The sequence below is a fragment of the Salvelinus fontinalis genome, chromosome 18, assembly GCF_029448725.1.
Source record: "Salvelinus fontinalis isolate EN_2023a chromosome 18, ASM2944872v1, whole genome shotgun sequence".
Lineage (NCBI taxonomy): Eukaryota > Metazoa > Chordata > Actinopteri > Salmoniformes > Salmonidae > Salvelinus > Salvelinus fontinalis.
The window spans coordinates 9897180-9917070 of NC_074682.1; the positions used below are offsets into that span (position 1 = coordinate 9897180).

General features: G+C 40.7%; 1 protein-coding gene across 3 annotated transcripts in view; it reads left to right on the plus strand.

The window, feature by feature from the left end:
* Positions 1-3034: 3034 nt before the first annotated feature.
* The window catches only part of LOC129814931 (sodium-coupled neutral amino acid transporter 3-like), a 60694-nt gene continuing 43837 nt past the window's right edge, over positions 3035-19891 (plus strand). For all 3 annotated transcript variants that reach the window (XM_055868091.1, XM_055868092.1, XM_055868093.1), the window contains exon 1: positions 3035-3458. The gene's annotated coding sequence lies outside the window, so the exon portion shown is untranslated. The remainder of the gene's footprint in view (positions 3459-19891) is intronic.

Genomic DNA, 19891 nt, shown 5'->3' on the forward strand with positions numbered 1-19891 from the left:
CAGCCCTGGATCAAACCAGGGTCTGCAGTGATGCCTCTAGCACTGAGATGCAGTGCCTTAGACCGCTGCACCACTCGAGAGCCTAAGTGCACATTAGTTACAAGTAAATACCCCTCAAGATGCACATCATTAACAAGCTAAATCCTGTGTAACAACTAGTAATTACATTGTACTTAGGCAAACATTACATGTGCTTTGAAATTGTGTTTTATTCCTCATCTGAGATTACATTCGTAATAAATATGTGTTCGTAAACTCAATCAAATTTTATACAATGGGTGGGTCTAACCCTGAACGCTGCTTGGTTAAAACCGCATTCCAGCCGGTGTCTATTCCACAAGTTTCCACCAGCTAAATCTATAATGTTAAAATGCCTATTTACTCTGACTGCGCAATCCACTGTCTCAGCCCAGCCAGGCAATTTATAAACTTGAACTCCACTATAAAAAGCATATAGACATTATCTCACATTTATTTTAAACTAACATTTCTGAGATTTGTATGAACCTTGGTGTCTGTCTCTCTGACATTTGCAAAATTGTTTCAATATTCAAATTCGATCTCCTGCTGTCCAAATAGTAATGAACGTGTCAGGAGTCGGGACGAGATAGATAGGCAGGCAGCATTTCTCAGCCAGTCGAAATCATGAATCAGCTGGAATCATTTTTATGGGTATATACAAATAAATGTAAATTGAAAATCAATCAAATGTATTTATAAAGCCCTTCTTAAATCAGCTGATGTCACAAAGTGCTGTACAGAAACTCAGCCTAAAACCCCAAACAGCAAGCAATGCAGGTGTAGAAGCACGGTGGCTAGGAAACACTCCCTAGAAAGGCCAGAACCTAGGAAGAAACCTAGAGAGGAACCAGGCTATGAGGGGTGGCCAGTCCTCTTCTGCCTGTGCCGGGTGGAGATTATAACAGAACATGGCCAAGATGTTCAAATGTTCATAGATGACCAGCAGGGTCAAATAATTGTCACGTTCTAACCTTATTTCCTTTTTTATGTCTTTCTTTTAGTTTGGTCAGAGCGTGAGTTGGGGTGGGCATTCTATGTTGTTTTTCTATGTTTTGTTCTATGGTTATATTTCTATGTGTTTGGCCTAGTATTGTTCCCAATCAGAGGCAGGTGTCAGTCGTTGTCTCTGATTGGGAGCCATATTTAGGTAGCCTGTTTTCCTTTGTGTTTTGTGGGTGGTTATTTTCTGTGTCTGTGCTTCACCATACGGAACTGTCTCGGTCGTTTGTCAGTTTATTGTTTTTGTTCATTGTTCAAGTATTCTTATTAAAATGGATACTTACCACGCTGCGCATTGGTCCGACATCACTTACTCCTCTTCAGACGATGAGGAGGAAAAGCATTACAATAATAATAATCACAGTGGTTGACGAGGGTGCAACAGGTCAGCACCTCAGGAGTAAATGTCAGTTGGCTTTTCATAGCCGATCATTCAGAGTATCTCTACTGCTCCTGCTGTCTCTAGAGAGTTAAAAACAGCAGGTCTGGGACAGGTAGCACGTCTGGTGAAAAGGTCAGGGTTCCATAGCCACAGGCAGAACAGTTGAAACTGGAGCAGCAGCACGGCCAGGTGGACTGGGGACAGCAAGGAGTCATCAGGCCAGGTAGTCCTGAGGCATGGTCCTTGGGCTCTGGTCCTCCGAGAGAGAGAAAGAACAAGAGAAAGAAAGAGAGAAAAAGAGAGAAAGAGAGAGAGAGAGAATTAGAGAGAGCATACTTAAATTCACACAGGACACCGGATAAGACAGGAGAAATACTCCAGATATAACAGACTGACCCTAGCCCCCCGACACATAAACTACTGCAGCATTATGCCAGCAGCATACCACCCTGCATACCACTGCCGGCTTGCTTCTGAAGCTAAGCAGGGTTGGTCCTGGTCAGTCCCTGGATGGGAGACCAGATGCTGCTGGAAGTGGTGTTGGAGGGCCAGTAGGAGGCACTCTTTCCTCTGGTCTAAAAAATATCCCAATGCCCCAGGGCAGTGATTGGGGACACTGCCCTGTGTAGGGTGCCGTCTTTCGGATGGGACGTTAAACGGGTGTCCTGACTCTCTGAGGTCATTAAAGATCCCATGGCACTTATCGTAAGAGTAGGGGTGTTAACCCCGGTGTCCTGGCTAAATTCCCAATCTGGCCCTCAAACCATCATGGCCACCTAATCATCCCCAGCTTACAATTGGCTCATTCATCCCCCTCCTCTCCCCTGTAACTATTCCCCAGGTCGTTGCTGCAAATGAGAACGTGTTCTCAGTCAACTTACCTGGTAAAATAACGGTAAAATAAAAAAAAAAAAAAAAATTTATACTGGTGGCTGAGTCAGGAGGGGTTGGGAGCAGCTCAAGAGGTCGAAAACAGCTTAAACAAATGCAAATGCAGCTACTTTGCTGTTATTTTGGGGTTTTGACGTGACTGTAAGTTAGCCGTAGTTGGCTAGCTAGCAAGCAAGGGATAAGAACATTGCCAGTCATAGATACAGAACAAAACGATTGAACGACTGGGTTGTGTCTCTAGCAACCCTAGATTTGTGTTGGGAATATATCTTGTGGAAGGATGAAATAGTATGAACAAATGAATCAAAATAAAGTTTTTAATTAAAATATGTCAATCATTATTTGAATATGTTGGTAACCCCTTGTTATTGTCTACCAACACCTGTGCCAATATATCCTCCAAACACCGGCTTCCCTGGCATTATCACTTAAGTATCTATGAGTTGTTACTGTTAACTACAATACTCGCTACCGTAATTACACATGTAATTACACTGTAATAAGGATCCATTAAAAGGAAGTGTTACCAAGAATGGTAACACAAGCGGAATCAACTAAAATACACAAGTATGGAGCTAGCCTACAAGGTACCAGTACCAGATCAATGTGCAGGGGTACGAGGTAATTGAGATATGTGGCCTACATGAAAGCAGGGTAAAGTGACTAGGCATGGGGATAGATAATAATAAGAGTACAATAAAGAACAGAGTAGCAGAAACATATGGTGAGTGTAAAATTGTGTGTATGTTTTGTTTGCAAGTGTGTGTATGTGTGTTCGTGTTACAGGCAGAACATGAAAGTGAAGTGATGAGCGAAATGAGAGCCAATTTTCCGTAGTCCACCGCCGGTATCATTTTCTCACCGCGCGCAGAGAGTGGGAAGCATGAACGAACAGGATCTAGGGAAGGAGGCGGAACTTAAAAGAGGCCCACAGCTCAGCTATACAGTAGATCATGTACAAATGCCGTTAATATCTCAATAGACAATTTTCTGTTAGGCTACTACGAGAGATAATTGAGTGCGCGCGATTACCGAAGAGCTTATACAGAGAAGAGACCTAGGAGTCAAGAAACAGAAGAGGAAAGTATCGAGATAAGGTAGATGTGTAAAATGTCTCATTAATCGCGGAATTCATTCGAAACCAGCGTGGCACTCGACTCAACTGGTAAGATTTGAGCATATTCCAGTGTTTCATATTCCTGTGATTTGTGAAATGTTCGAAAGTTTTGATCGATTGTTCCACAATTTACTAGCCAACATAGTTAATACAAACTTTTTTTTTTACATCTTCAAAACTATAGCACGAGAATTGCATTCATGAAATAAACCCAAGTGAGCGTCAACACATTGTTAAAGACAGTAAAACATTTTTTTAATAACCATTCCTTATTCACATGAATGAACAATGCCTTGATATCATGTGTACGATTTAATTTGTCTATTTATCCTTATTGTATTTATTTTGATCATCTTCATTTGCCGTGACGCGTAAATTTCACCACCATCTGCTTTCTTCGAAGGAGTCAATTGTAAATTCATTTCATTGTTTGTAATTTGAAGACTACATAACACTCCCATTTTCATTTGATATAGCCACCTTTCACAATATCTTTTGTGCACTCCGTGTGTGATGACGCAAGTTTAATTGTCGGATAGCAAATGCTATGGTCCCTGATATTATTAACAAAATAATAGCACACTGTGAAAATAGAAAGACCCAAAACACCATGATTGTGTAATGGAACCATGAACAGTAGTGCACCTAACCTGATATTTGGTGTTTGGAGGGGTGTTTGAATCTAAACCCAATGTATGTGTTGTGATACACAGAAAGTAAAAAAAAAAACTGAATAGAAGTACTCTGAAACATCCAAAGTGGTTCTTCAATCTGAATATTGTTGTTTTTAAGTCTTGTGAAAGTGATTGTAAAAGGCAGGATCAAAACACAATATATGTTTTTTTTTAAATGTCAGACTGTGTTGCTGCTACAATCAAATGATTAAGAGATGCAAATGGTTTTTCGTCTAAATATTGATTGACGATATGGAGAATTCTCTATTCTCTATGAATTCTCTATTCTCTATGGAGAATATTTTTGGGTGGAATTCCACCCTTTTCTATGCTTTATAGATTACAGTGGTGTAAAGTACTTAAGTAAAAATACTTTCAAGTACTAATTAAGTAGTTTTTTGGTATCTATACTTTACTATTTTTTATTTTTGACAACTTTTACTTTTACTTCACTACATTCCTAAATAAAATAATGAACTTTATACTCCATACATTTTCCCTGACACCTAAAAGTACTCGTTACATTTTGAATGCTTAGCAGGACAAGAAAATGGTCCAATTCACGCACTTATAAAGTCATCCCTACTGCCTCTGATCTGGCGGTCATCCATACTGCATCTAATCTGGAGGACTCACTAAACACAAATGCTTTGTTTGTAAATTATGCCTGAGTGTTGGAGTGTGCCCCTGGCTATCCGTAAATAAATAAAAAACTAGAAAATGGGGCAGTCCGGTTTGCTTAATATAAGGAATTTGAAATGATTTATATTTTTACTTTTGATACTTAAGTACATTTTATCAATTAAATTTACTTTTGATACTTAAGTATATTTATAACCAAATACTTTTAGACTTTTACTCAAGTAGTATTTTACTGAGTAACTTTCACTTTTACTCAAATATAACAATTGGGTACTTTTTCCACCACTGCTAGATTAGGAACAGGAGGAGATAGAGAAGGAGCAGTGGCATGTATTCATTGATGCCAAAAACATATAAAATAATTTACAGTGGCTTCGGAAAGTATTCAGACCCCTTGACTTTTTCCACATTTTGTTATGTTACAACCTTATTCTAAAATGTATGATTTTTTTTTCTCCTCATCAATCAAGAAATCTTTGCAAATTTAAATAAAAAATAGAAATATCACATTTACATAAGTATTCAGACTCTTTACTCAGTACTTTGTTGAAATACCTTTGGCAGTGATTACAACCTTGAGTCTTCTTGGGTATGACGCTACAAGCTTGGCACACTTGTATTTGGGGAGTTTCTCCCATTCTTCTTTGCAGATCCTCTCAAGCTCTGTCAGGTTGGATGGGGAGCATTGGTGCACAGCTATTTTCAGGCCTCTCTCGAGGTGTTCGATCGGGTTCAAGTCCGGGCTCTGACTGGACCACTCAAGGACATTCAGAGACTTGTCCCGAAGCCATTCCTGTGTTGTCTTGGCTATGTGCTTAGCACACGTTGTTCTGTTGGAAGGTGAACCTTCGCCTTGGTCTGAGGTCTTGAGAGGACTGGAGCATATTTTCATCAAGGATCTCTCTGTACTTTTCTCCGTTCATCTTTCCCTCGATCTTGACTAGTCTCCCAGTCTTGCCGTTGAAAAACATCCCGTCACCATGATGCTGCCACCACCATACTTCACCATAGGGATAGTGCCAGGTTTCCTTCTGACATGACGCTTGGCATTTAGGCCAAAGAGTTGAATCTTGGTTTCATCAGACCAGAGAATCTTGTTTCTCATGGTCTGAGAGTTTTTAGGTGCCTTTTGGCAAACTCTGAATGTATCTCACTGGAGAAAGCATCCGAGCCAGCGAAACAGCGCCCCTCTGTCTCTATGTGTAGACCATCTGTCTAATTCTGTCTGGTCAAAAACAGTATGACATTGTTGCTGCCGGTAGCATTTGGCCTTCCTTGATACAGCCCCCCCCCCCCCCCCAAACATTAATATCCAATCAGCGTTGAGCTAAACTAAGTGTGCTCAGTGTCAATGGAAACAAGTTTGAATTTGGCTTCAAACCAATCCCAGTACATCAAGCCAAACGTCAGTGACAGAAAAAAACTTGAATTGTTGCATCTCGTTGTGTTGTTGTCCTCTGGTGGCTAGCTAGCTAAAATGGACCCTTTCCTAAATTAGCCATGGATGGCCATGGATGGATTTGGACTTGTGGTTTTAATGAATTATCCATACTGGCCAATGATTATAACAGCAGTTGTGATCCAACCACAAATTCCTACATTGTGCCTCTGGCCTGAGAGGATGGAAGTAGCTAGATGTAGACTAATGTCAACCAGCTGGCCAATTGTTGCACATGAAAGGAAGTTAGGGTAGCGAGCAAGTATTTTAGCCAGGTAGCCCAGGACAACAAAAACTTAAAGCGTGTACTGTATGACAGTCATAGACTTTTTCGGCAATATGAAAGAGAGGGGAGTGCATTGGAGTTCCTCTACAAGTAGGGTGAGTCAACATGTTTTCTACTTACGCATACACACAGACACACACACACAGACACACACACACACACACACAGACACACACACACACACACACACACACACACACACACACACACACACACACACACAGACACACACACACACACACACACACACACACACACACACACACACACACACACACACACACACACAGACACACACACACACACACACACACACACACACACACACACACACACACACACACACACACACACACACACACACACACACACACACACACACACACACACAGAAATCAGTACCATGGGAAGCCACATCATATTTACCTTACATTGATTGGACTAAATTGTTTTTGGAATCTTTTAGTTGTCACTGTATTAGGCTAAGCATAGGTGATGTAATGATGTTCAAATGTTGAAGTTGAAATGGTGCTAGTGGTGACAGCTCCTGATTTCTTTGCGAGTTGCGGTAATTCTCCGGTGTTCCAAATCAATAGTTGTTTAGTAGTCCGAATATGTCGGAAACATTAACTTGATTGACCATGCACCTTAAAGACCTGCATAGGACACAGAGATAAAGAACCAATAGTTACTGACTGGACATTTTGTCCTGCTTTGGTGGAATTCTCGCCTCTGTTGCCTACATTCCTCTCTTGCGTTCTGTTTCACATATTTATTGACATGGGCTATAGCAAATAGGAACAGGCAAATTACTCGGAATGTCATTTGTGTGCTGCCCTGCAGTGCGCTGCGATACTCCGTTCTTTACTGCGTCGCACCAGTCAATTTCAAATAGGCTAAACCATCGTCTGTCACATAATAATGTCGTTGCCACGTTCACTGTCAATCATAGTTAATAGGCGATGCCATCATAATATTGCCCTACCCTAGCATCCCGTGGTATTGTCACGAAGAAGGCAACAAGTAACCTAGAGACCATAAAACAGTGCATGCTGGACATCAAGCACATATCCCGAAATGAATGTGGTAATTGACACTAATGGTACACTAATGCTCGCTCCACTTAGGTTAGTTTGAGCACAGTCTGCCAAGTGTCAAGTCTTCCTAATTACTGCCACTGAGATGACCATTGAAAGGTATTTTTTTACATAATCTGTTGATATGACATTTCAGTACATCTCAGTTTGGACCAGTAGATTTCCGTTGAAACTTACAAGTGTTTCTGGCCAGCTGGGGCACATATTTCCTTTGGTGGAATTTGACTCTAGACCTGCATGATTTCCCGGGACAGGAGCTGGGGTGTGATGCTTTCGACTTTGGCCTTTATCTAAACACTACTAACCAACACGAGGGGCAGGGCCAGGGTTCATGAGGCTGGAGAACAGGGCAGATAAGCAGGGCCACGGTCAATGATCCCCCAGCTAGGGCATGACGGATTGGATTAGATCAGTGGTCGCCAACCTTTTCTGAGTCAAGATCACTTTCTGAGTCCAAAAGCGGGCCGCTCAGATGACATTTTTTTAACAGATTAAATTCAAAGAACATAAGCCTATGCAACATTAACCTTTTAAATACAGTTCTGTAGCAATGAGGTTTGTGCAGTAGGCTCAACCAGGTCACCCATTATACAAGTCAGTATTAGAAGTCCATCCAATTCTGAGGATATCGGGAAATGACTTGGAAATTGGCCACTAGGGGCAACAGTGAGCGATGTTACATTCAAGTAGGTTTTTGTTTTGCTAGAGTGTTGTGGATGTGGATGGGTGTAAGCATCTGCCTCTGGTGCAAAAGGTTGCATGTGTTTGAATCCAGCAATAGAAAGTTGTTTTTGAGATTTTTGTTTTAGCCTATCCCAAACGTTAACCCTTGCCTTAAAGCTTCTTATGGCTGTGATCCCATTAACGGGATCGATATGACAACAGCCAGTGAAAGTGCAGGGCGCCAAATTCAAACAACAGAAATCTCATAATTACAAATATTCAAACATACAAGTATCTTATACCATTTTAAAGGTACTCTTGTTGTTAATCCCACCACAGTGTCCGATTTCAAAAAGGCTTTACAGCGAAAGCACCACAAACGATTATGTTAGGTCACCGCCAAATCACAGGAAAACACAGCCATTTTCCCAGCCAAAGACAGGAGTCACAAAAAGCAGAAATAGAGATAAAATTAATCACTAACCTTTGTTGATCTTCATCAGATGACACTGATAGGACTTCATGTTACACATTTGTTCGTTAAAGTTCATATTTATATAAAAAAATCTCAGTATACATTGGCGCGTTATGTTCAGTAGTTCCAAAACATCCGGTGATTTTGCAGAGAGCCACATCAATTTACAGAAATACTCATAATAAATGTTGATGAAAATACAAGTGTTATGCATGGAACTTTTGATAAACTTCTCCTTAATGCAACCGCTGTGTCAGATTTCAAAAAAGCTTTACGGAAAAAGCAAACCATGCAATAATCTGAGGTCGGCGCTCAGAGCCCAAACAAGACAAAAAGATATCCGCCATATTGTGCAGTCAACAGAAGTCAGAAATAACATTATAAATAATCACTTACCTTTGATGATCTTCATCAGAATGCACTCCCAGGGATCCCAGTTCCACAATAAATGTTTGATTTGTTCGATAATGTCCATCATTCATGTCCAAATAGCAACTTTTGTTAGCGCGTTTGGTAAACAAATCAAAACTCACGAAGCGCGTTCACTAGTTGCAGACGAAATGTCCAAAAGTTCTGTTACATTCCGTAGAAACATGTCAAACGATGTATAGAATCAATCTTTAGGATGTTTTTAACATAAATCTTCAATAATGTTCCAACCGGAGAATTCCTTTGTCTTCAGAAAAAGCAAATGGAACAGGAGCTACCTCATGTGAAAGCGCATGACCAGCTCCTGGCACTCTGCCAGACCTCTGACTCAATCCCCTCTCATTCAGCCCCCCTTTACAGTGGAAGCATCAAACAAGTTTCTAAAGACGGTAGACATCTAGTGGAAGCCTTAGGAAGTGCAACATGACCAATATCCCATTGTATCTTCAATAGGGGCTGAGTTGAAAATTGACCAACCTCAGATTTCTCACTTCCTGGTTGGATTTTTTCTCAGGTTTTTGACTGCCATATGAGTTCTGTTATACTCACAGATATCATTCAAACAGTTTTAGAAACTTCCGATTGTTTTCTATCCAAATATACTAATAATATGCATATATTAGCAACTGGGATTGAGGAGCAGGCAGTTTACTCTGGGCACCTCTGGGCACCTTATTCATCCAAGCTACTCAATACTGCCCCCAGCCATAAGAAGTAACCATTTAGAGTTAATGCCTAACCTTAAGATTTTGGAGTTAATGCCTAAACTCCCCTTAAACACTTCAAAAATTGACATTTGGAACAACTTCGAAATGTGACGTTTAAGAAACATGGATGAACATCTAATTCTGACCTGAGACTGTGAGAGCTTGTTGGTAGGCTATAGGCCCAATTCATTATCACAGCATTTCGGCTATGCTTGAATTGCCCTGCCAATGTTGTTCTTCTCAGATAATGTAGAAATTATTTCCAAATTCTAGGTATATGATCACACTGGTAATAGATCATTTGTTGTATTACTTGTGAGGCACAACTGAGTGAGCGTTATAATTAGCTTTTATTTTATTTTACTGGACTGATGGCCTGCATCTGATGGTCAGTCTGAGGGGAGGGAGGAAGGGAGAGAGCAGCATTGAGTCTGCATCGGTGAGGCTGTCTAACCTTCCCTCCGCTGTGGAAAGGGGACACAGTCTTCCAGCTGATGGCGAAACTCAAGTCGCACTGCATTATTTCTGCCTCATGCACCAATTCATGTTGTCATTCATATGACCAGAGAAGGTGAAATATTCCTTGATATTAATAACAACGCAAGCTTATCGGAACACTTTGCTGTACTCATTCAGTGCTGGTTGTAGTGTGAGTGGAAGTAGGGAGAACAAGCATTTTATGGCTTATAAAATTGTTGAACAAAGTGTTGACAGTGTTGAATAACAACTTAAACATGAACTTACTTATAAAAACAGCAGCTCTTTGTTGTATTCATTGAGTCTCTGTCAAGTCAAGGTTTTAAATGTTTTGAAATCTCACAGTATCAATTTTGCTGTGCGCTCAAGGCTTCTTTTTACAGCCTATGGCTCGGGAAAACTGTGCAGACACGGTGGTCTGAGCTATCTGATTGCCCAGCGGTAGGCCTATAGGTGCACTTGATTTGCTCTCTGGGCCTGCCGGGTTTGCAGAGTTATACCTTCAGACACATGAAATGGTTAAAAATGGAAACACTTCGTCATCCCGGTGCTAGGGTAGCTGAATCAAGTGCACCTACCGCCAACAGCGCTAAAAGGAAAAAATAATAATACAGAATTGTTTGATGATCGACTAGGAATGCCTCGCGATCGACCAGTTGGTGACCACTGGAGTAGATGATTGGTTGACCTGGCTCAGTATTCAAGATGTGATTGGTGGGTGGCTGGGGACCAGACTGGATGGGAAAAGGGCCCAGCTGTGCTCTCCTGTCAGTCTTGAAGTGAAAAGCCCTGTGAATAGTTCTGTTTGAGCCAAGCATCCGGCTCCGTTAAAGTGGAGTTTATTCTTATCCCAATCCTTTCTCTATCTGGGCCAGACAGGCCCCCTTCAGATCTGACCTTGTCACATTCTGTATTAACATACACTTCCGTTCAAAAGTTTGGGGTCACTTAGAAATGTCCTTGTTTTTGAAAGAAAAGTACATGTTTTGTCCATTAAAATAACATCAAATTGATCAGAAATACAGTGTAGACATTGTTAACGTTGTAAATGACTATTGTAGCTGGAAACGGCTGATTTTTAATGGAATATCTACATAAGCGTACAGAGGCCCATTATCAGCAACCATCACTCCTGTGTTCCAATGGTACGTTGTGTTAGCTAATCGAAGTTTATAATTTTAAAAGGCTAATTGACCATTAGAAAACCCTTTTGCAATTAAGTTAGCATAGCTGAAAACTGTTGTTCTGGCTAAAGAACCTGTTTGGGCTGCAAGCCCGACGTCGGTACACTTATGACAACATCCAGCTCAAGTGCAGGGCGCGAAATTCAAAAGATACATTTTTTTAAAATATTTAACTTTCACACATTAACAAGTCCAAGACACCAGATGAAAGGTGCACATCTTGTGAATCAAGCCAACATGTCCGATTTTTAAAATGTTTTACAGGGAAGACACAATATTTAAATCTATTAGCTAACCACGTTAGCAAAAGACACCACATTTCTTACTCCATCAGTTTTTTACTCCATCAGTAGCTATCACAAATTCGGCCAAATAAAGATAAAAATAGCCACTAACCAAGAAACAACCTCATCAGATGACAGTCTGATAACATATTTATTGTATAGCATATGTTTTTTTCAAAAAATGTGCATATTTCATGTGTAAATCATAGTTTACATTTCAGCTACAATCCGAAATTGCACCGAAAGCAGCCATAATATTTACAGACACCAACGTCAAATACATAATTACTCATCATAAAACATTTCTGAAAAATACATAGTGTACAGCAATTGAAAGACAGGCATCTTGTGATTCTAGACAATATTTCCGATTTATTAAATGTTTTACAGCGCAAACAAAATGTAGCGTGATATTAGCATAGCCACAATAGCCAGAAACACTTGGGCGCCCACGACCAGTCAACATGCACGACAGATATTAGAAATAGCATCATAAAATGTTTCTTACTTTTGGTGATCTTCCGTCAGAATGTTGGATAAGGTGTCCTTTGTCCAGAAGAGTCGTTGTTTTGATCTGGAACGGCAAATATCCCTCTTCATTTAGCATGGGCACTTGCCAAGTGCTACATATCTCTCCAACGTAAACAAAGTCAGAGAACGGAACACGGCAAAACTCCCGGAAAAATGTCAATATTCTGATTAAACTATATTGAAAAAACATACATTACGATGATATGGTGACATGTATCAAATAAAATCTAAGACGGAGATGTTCGTTGTTCATAACGACAGCTAAACAGAAGCCATATCCATGTCCTCTTTCGCGCGCTCCAGAAACAGGATATGGACGGTCAGGTCAAACAAAGACCTTTTATTCCACCTCAGACCAAGATAGACACGAAATTTCTTCTCTCACCGCATCTTGACAACCAGGGGAAGGCGTAGAAAGTGTTTGTAGACTCCTACGTATCACGCCCATGTATAGGCATGCAGTTGAATAGAGCATCGATTTCTGGTCAGATTTCCTGGTCAGGAAAAGTGCTGCAGAAGGAGTTCTGTTTCACTCAGGAGAAATAATTCAAACGGTTTTAGAAACTAGAGAGTGTTTTCTATCCAATTGTAATAATAATATGCATATTGTACGAGCAAGAATTGAGTACGACACCGTTTGAAATGGGCACATTTTATCTGGCTACTCAATAAGCCCCCTGCAGCCATAACAGGTTAAAGAAGCAATAAAACTTCTTTAGACTAGTTGAGTATCTGGAACATCAGCATTTGTGGGTTCGATTACAGGCTCAAAATGGCCAGAAATAAAGAACTTTCTTCTGAAACTCGTCAGTCTATTCTTGTTCTGAGAAATTAAGGCTATTCCATGCGAGAAATTGCCAAGAAACTGAAGATCTTGTACAACGCTGTGTACTACTCCCTTCACAGAACAGCACAAACTGGCACTAACCAGAATAGAAAGAGGAGTGGGATGCCCCGGTGCACAACTGAGCAAGAGGACAAGTACATTAGAGTGTCTAGTTTGAGAAACAGATGCCTAACAAGTCTTCAACTGGCAGCTTCATTAAAAGGTACCCGCAAAACACTAGTCTCAACGTCAACAGTGAAGAGGCGACTCCGGGATGCTGGCCTTCTAGGCAGAGTTGCAAAGAAAAAGCCATATCTCAGACTGGCTAATAAAAATAAAAGATTAAGATGGGTAAAAGAATATAGACACTGCACAGAGGAACATTGGAAAAAAGTGTTATGGACAGACAAATCTAAGTTTGAGGTGTTCGGATCACAAAGAAGAACATTCATGAGACGCAGAAAAAATGAAAAGATGCTGGAGGAGTGCTTGGCGCCATCTGTCAAGCATGGTGGATGCAATGTGATGGTCTGGGGATGCTTTGGTGGTGGTAAAGTGGGAGCTTTGTACAGGGTAAAAGGGATCTTGAAGAAGGAAGGCTATCACTCCATTTTGCAACGCCATGCCATACCCTGTGGACTGCACTTAATTGAAGCCAATTTCTTCCTACAACAGGACAATGACCCAAAGCACAGCTCCGAACTATGCAATTACTATCTAGGGAAGAAGCTGTCAGCTGGTATTCTGTCTATAATGGAGTGGCCAGCACAGTCACCGGATCTCAACCCCATTGAGTTGTTGTGGGAGCAGCTTGACCGTATAATACTTAGAAGGGCCCATCAATCCAACTTGTGGGAGGTGCTTCAGGAAGCATGGGGTGAAATCTCTTCAGATTACCTCAACAAATTGACAACTAGAATGCCAAAGGTCTGCAAGGACTGTAATTGTTGCAAATGGAGGATTCTTTGACGAAGCAAATTTTGAAGGACACAATTATTATTTCAATAAAAAATCATTATTTATAACCTTGTCAACGTCTTGACTATATTTCCTATTCATTTTGCAACTCATTTCATGTATGTTTTTGTGGAAAACAAGGACATTTCGAAGTGACCCCAAACTTTGAACGGTAATGTAGTTCAACTCACAGGACAGTCTTTGTTGATGTTTTTAATGTATTGTTCCAGCCACTTATAGGGTCACTATACAGTATTTTAAAAAACATTTTTATTTCACATTTATTTAACCAGGTAGGCTAGATGAGAGCAAGTTCTCATTTACAACTGCGACCTGGCCAAGATAAAGCAAAGCAGTGCGACACAAACAACAACACAGAGTTACACATGGAATAAACAAACATACAGTCAATAATAAAATAGAAAAAGTCTATATACAGTGTGTGCAAATGAGGTAGGATAAGGGAGGTAAGGCAATAAATAGGCCATAGTGGCGAAATAATTACAATATAGCAATATTGAAATGGCTGCTGGTGTTTGACTGGAGTTGTACTCTAATGACCTGTTGAGGTTTCCATCCCAGAATATCACAAACGATACCATGGAATGCCATAGCCAAAGGAATGCCAAAGGAAGAAATGCAGATAGTTATGAATGTATAATTCTCGTTACAGAACTGTAGTACTGATATTTTGATGTATCCAGCAGCTCTAAAGATCCTTACTGGAAACTCACAGAGACACTCACTTTCTTTTCCTGGCTGCTGCTGTACAATAACTTCTGATATACAGGTAACTGCCAGAATAAAGAAAACACTTGAGTAAATGAGGTATACAAAGTATATTGAAAGCAGGTGCTTTCATACCGGTGTGGTTCCTGAGGTAATTAAGCAATTTACACAGTGGCATGTATTCATTGATGCCAAGGGAAGCCAGGCTTCCCAAAATATTCCATCAATTCTCAAGTGGCTGAATCTGACCGGAGAAATCATCCAAGCGAGGGAAACAGCGCCTCTCTCTCAGTATGTGTAGCCCATGTATCGGATTTTGTCTGGACCAAAAGATTATAACATGTTGCCGCCTAGCATATAATTAGGCAACTGTGTTGCCCTGCTGTAGCAAAATGCCTCCAAGGGAGGCCAGTTTGGATTTGGCTTCACACCAATCAAATAAATTCCTACGCAAAAAGTCATTTTCAGAGAAACGTGTCTGTTTCTGGTCTGATTGTGTTGATGTCCTGCAGTAGCTAGCTTGCTAAATCTGCCTTTTCTTAAGCCATGGATGGAGATGGGGATTTGTACTTGTGGTTTTGACTTAATTCTCTTTACAGGCCAATGATTATGACGACAATTCAGATCTAACCATAAATTAATGTATTGTGCCACTGGCCTGAGACGATTGAAGTTTAGTATGTAGCCTAGTAGTCTCACGTTAACTAGCTAGCTAACTTAGCGGGTTCATTGTTACCCATGCAAGGAAGTTAGGCTAGCAAGCATTTTAGCTAGGTAGCCTATAATTTAACACAAAAAAAGTGTACTGTATGAGCCATTGACCGTTTTGCCAACATGAAAGAGAGGAGCATGGCATTGGCATTCAACTAGTCTACAAGTAGCGTGAGTTAATACAAATATTTACTTGTACATGCACACACATACAGACAGAAATCCTTGCCATGGACAGACACATAATATTTAGCGCAATTGATTGGACACATTTTTTGTATCTTTAAATTTGTTTTCAATATATTAAACAAAGCATATAGCCTTGTTTATTTGATGTTTAAAGGTTTAAATTGAAATGTTGCTGGAATTGCGGAGGCAGTGCTCCCGTTGTCTTTGTGTTGACTTGCGGTACCTCTGTGGTTCTAAATCAGTAGTTGTTTAGTAAACTGTCAAACGGTAACTTGCTTGACCATGCTGCAGGTGATATAACTGTTTGTTACGTGCAATATTTGCTTTGTGGACTTCACCGGACAGATGTTGTTGTCCGGTTTTGTGATGAAACAAACGTATGTGTAGTTGACTTTATCCCGCCACTGTGTGAATGTTGTCTTTTTGTTGTCACGGCCTTATTGTATATCACGGTGGCGTAGGAACCAATGGGCTATAGAGCAAACAAATATCACAACATACTGTAGGTTGTAATATGGCTTTTTTACTGGCTTGGCTTCCTCAGTGATTTTACCCACACACCGCTACTGAATTTACATCCCATTAACATGCTTAGGGTCATGTATAAAAATGCTGGCCAGGCCATTGTTTTGTCTACCATGGCTCAAATCAAATGTTATTTGTCACAAGCTTCATTATCAACAGGTGTAGACTAACAGTGAAATGATTACTTACGGGTCCTTTTCCAACAATGCAGAGTAAAAGAAAATATACAAAAATGCAAATATAAAATAGAAATAGTGACACGGGGAATAAATAACAATAACAAAAAAAAATACCATGGCTATATACAGAGAGTTCCAGTACCGAGTAACAGCATCTACCCCAGTATGGGGGGTAGAAGCTGTTCAGGGTCCTGTTGGTTCAAAGCTTGGTGCACTGGTACCGCTTGCCGTGCGGTAGCAGAGAGAACAGTTTATGGCTTGGGTGGCTGGAGTCTGTAAATTCTTTGGATGACAATGCCCCGAGTGGTCACTGAATTGTTTGATGAGCATGAAAACGATGCAAACCATCTGCCATGGCCGTCTCAGTCACCAGATCTCAACCCAATTGAACGCTTATGGGAGATTCTGGAGCGGCTGCCTGAGGCAGCGTTTTCCACCACCATCAACAAAACACCAAATGATGGAATTTCTCGTTGAAGAATGGTGTCGCATCCTTTCAATAGAGTTCCAAACACTTGTAGAATCTATGTCAAGGTGCATTGAAGCTGTTCTGGCCCGTGGTGGACCAATGCAATATTAAGACACTTTATGTTGGTGTTTCCCTTATTTTGTCAGTTACCGGTATCTGTTCATTAAAACACAACAACCACTGTAATGGATGCAGGTGTTTATTCTGACAGGGGCTTTGAATAAGGGGAGTAAATCAGAGTGTTGTGCAGTGAAAAGTCAATGTGAAATGTGAATTATTATGTCGATTTATAATTAATGGCAAATTTTGTGTGGGTTGATACATTTTTCGTAAGGGAAAAACAAGTCCAACATTTCAAATTACAATCTTCGGAAGCCATTTTAAATATACTACACGTTTTAGATTTCCTGCAACAGGGTGATCAAAATAAGATCCTACATCTTTAGTTTGTAGTGATGGGAATTTCAGTTAAAATAAATAATATTTTGACTCATTTCATTCATTAGAGTCAGTAATGCCCAGAGCACTCAGGACCCCCCTACCGGTGAACGATGAACTAGCCTCTCGTTCACATGTCGTTCACGATATGGGACTTATTTGAGCTGTCATTTGTGATAGACTCGTAAACGTGTGCTTTAAACAATGTACAAGTGTTCATTGCTAGGCATACAAATACGATTATTTCTTAATACATTTCAAACGACAGACCCTGGTTCGACCCCGGGCTGTATCACAACCGGCCGTGATCAGTCCGTAGGGTGGCGTACAATTGGCCCAGCGTCGTCCTGGTTAGGGTTTGGCTGGTGTAGGCCGTCATTGTAAATGAGAATTTGTACTTAACTGATTTGTCTAGTTAAATAAAGGTTAAATAAAGAATGACAAAATAAACAAGGTCTAGTTGTGGCCACAATTGAACTAAATTGTGAGCGACTGTTGACGGAATACATTGCTTGACTGCCCCGAGGCTGATAAGCAAAGTTGTTCGCGAACTACAGCCCCCAAACCGATTTGTTCTCGAGTTTGTTGAGCAGAGGCTGTGTATGTTTTGGTTCTACAAAGCTGTGTCCATCATAACATTCAATTGGCAATTCATTTAATTTATTCTTGCAACATGTAATCAATTATCAGTTCTAAGCAGGTATTTTTCTTCTTTATGCTCATGATCTATTTCCCTGCACGCATATTACAGACAGTTGGCACTTGGTGGTTGGATCATGTCTCTGGAGCCGCTGAGCCTGGAGGAGCATGATTAATCCTGCTGTAGGACTCATTGCGGCCAGCACTAGCAGGTCAAATGAACGACTAAATTCAACGAGTCCGTCAGAAAAATAAATCATAACTCTCCAGTCAGTAAGGAGTCTTTCATAAAGAATGAATCGTTCGCAAACTGCACATCACTAGTAGCTTGTGAAGTCACAAGTGTAAGCGGAGCCAATGGAGCCATCCTGACCTGGGCTCAGACCCAAAGTTGTGCCTCAAGTGTGAGGAGAAGCGAAGTAGCGCCTGGAGCCTAATTGCAAAGTGGCTCTGTGGCTAACACTCTGTTACCAAGCTGTTATTTAGAGCAATGTTCCCTCTATGTAACCTCTATAATGAAGTCAGCTCGGGAGGTTTATTTCCTTCATAAGAATTCTCGACTGGATATGTGTTTATTTCAGTGCCACTGACATTTTATTTTGCGTACCTGTCCTTTCAAGTAGGTTGATTAGTCACTTTGCAGTAAGTTGACATTTCGCCTCTGTTGCTTCCAAGAACAATGTTTCAATGTTTTCCTCACGACTCCCTCGGGCTGAGGGATTTTCTTGTGCCTGCGAAATTGGTTTTGGCTCTATGTCCGAACCAGACCATTGAGGAGAGGGGGAGTTTGCATCACTAAATGGTTTGCGTTGGCTTTGCTTCACCAGGTTTGGAAAGGAAGGGGTTAATTTGCGTCAAACCATTTTCACGTGTTTTGTTTATACCGTGTTTGAAAATGCTTTGGTTGCTCTGTGTCTGCTTGGTTTTTGAGGTTGAATACGTTCAGTTGTGCAACTGACTAGACATCCCTATTCTAGGGATAGTCTTATGACGCTCTGCCTTTTCTAAACCTACTGCGGGTAGACTTCACGTTCTATACAGTGTGCTGTCACAGAGCTTTAGCCATTAGGGGTGTGTGTCATTACACCATTCTATCTAATGGTCTATGGAAAGTATCATGGCTTTCCATTACAGTGGGACCACTGTGTTACATATCAAATATCACCGCGGCTTCAGTGCATTTCAATGGTTTCCAGCAAGCTATAACGATTGTCGCCTGACGTGGCTGAATTTGATGAGATGTGGTGTAACTGAGTGGAACAGCTGCACTTGAGATTATCAGCTCTATATCTCAACGTGGACTGACTGCTCATGGCAGAGAGGCACCCCGTTCCCGCCGGCTCTGTCGCTAGATTCAGTCCACTTTGCCGTGCTCTCTGTGTATGTATCCCCATGCACGCTTCTTTGGGTTCTCTCAGCCCCTGGTACTGTGAGAACGGGATGGAGGATCAAAGATGAAATGGTGGTCAAAACGTCCACAGCACTTTTATTTTGTGGGAAAACATTTCTGTTCCACTCTTTCTTAATTACAAGGTAACAAACTAGTGAACAACTATGAAGAACAAGATTCTATTGTGGCCAATATAAATGAATGGTAACTAATGTATTGTCATTTTGGGGTCATTTTTAATATAATATGTTTCTAAACACTTTTACAAACATATTCTATTCTTATTTACAATAAAAATTATTGAACATGTAATAGGCTTATAACCTACTGCCCTTAAACTCAACACTGGACCTCGAAGCCAGTTCCACTGCATTTTTTCATTGTTCCTCTCTAATCAGAGACTGATTTAGACCTGGGACACCAGGTGTGCAATTAATTATCAGGTAGAACAGAAAACCAGCAGGCTCTGGACCTCATAGGGTAAGAGTTGAGTACCCCTGGCCTACTGTTAATATTTGAATGCAGTCATCTCGGTTTTTATT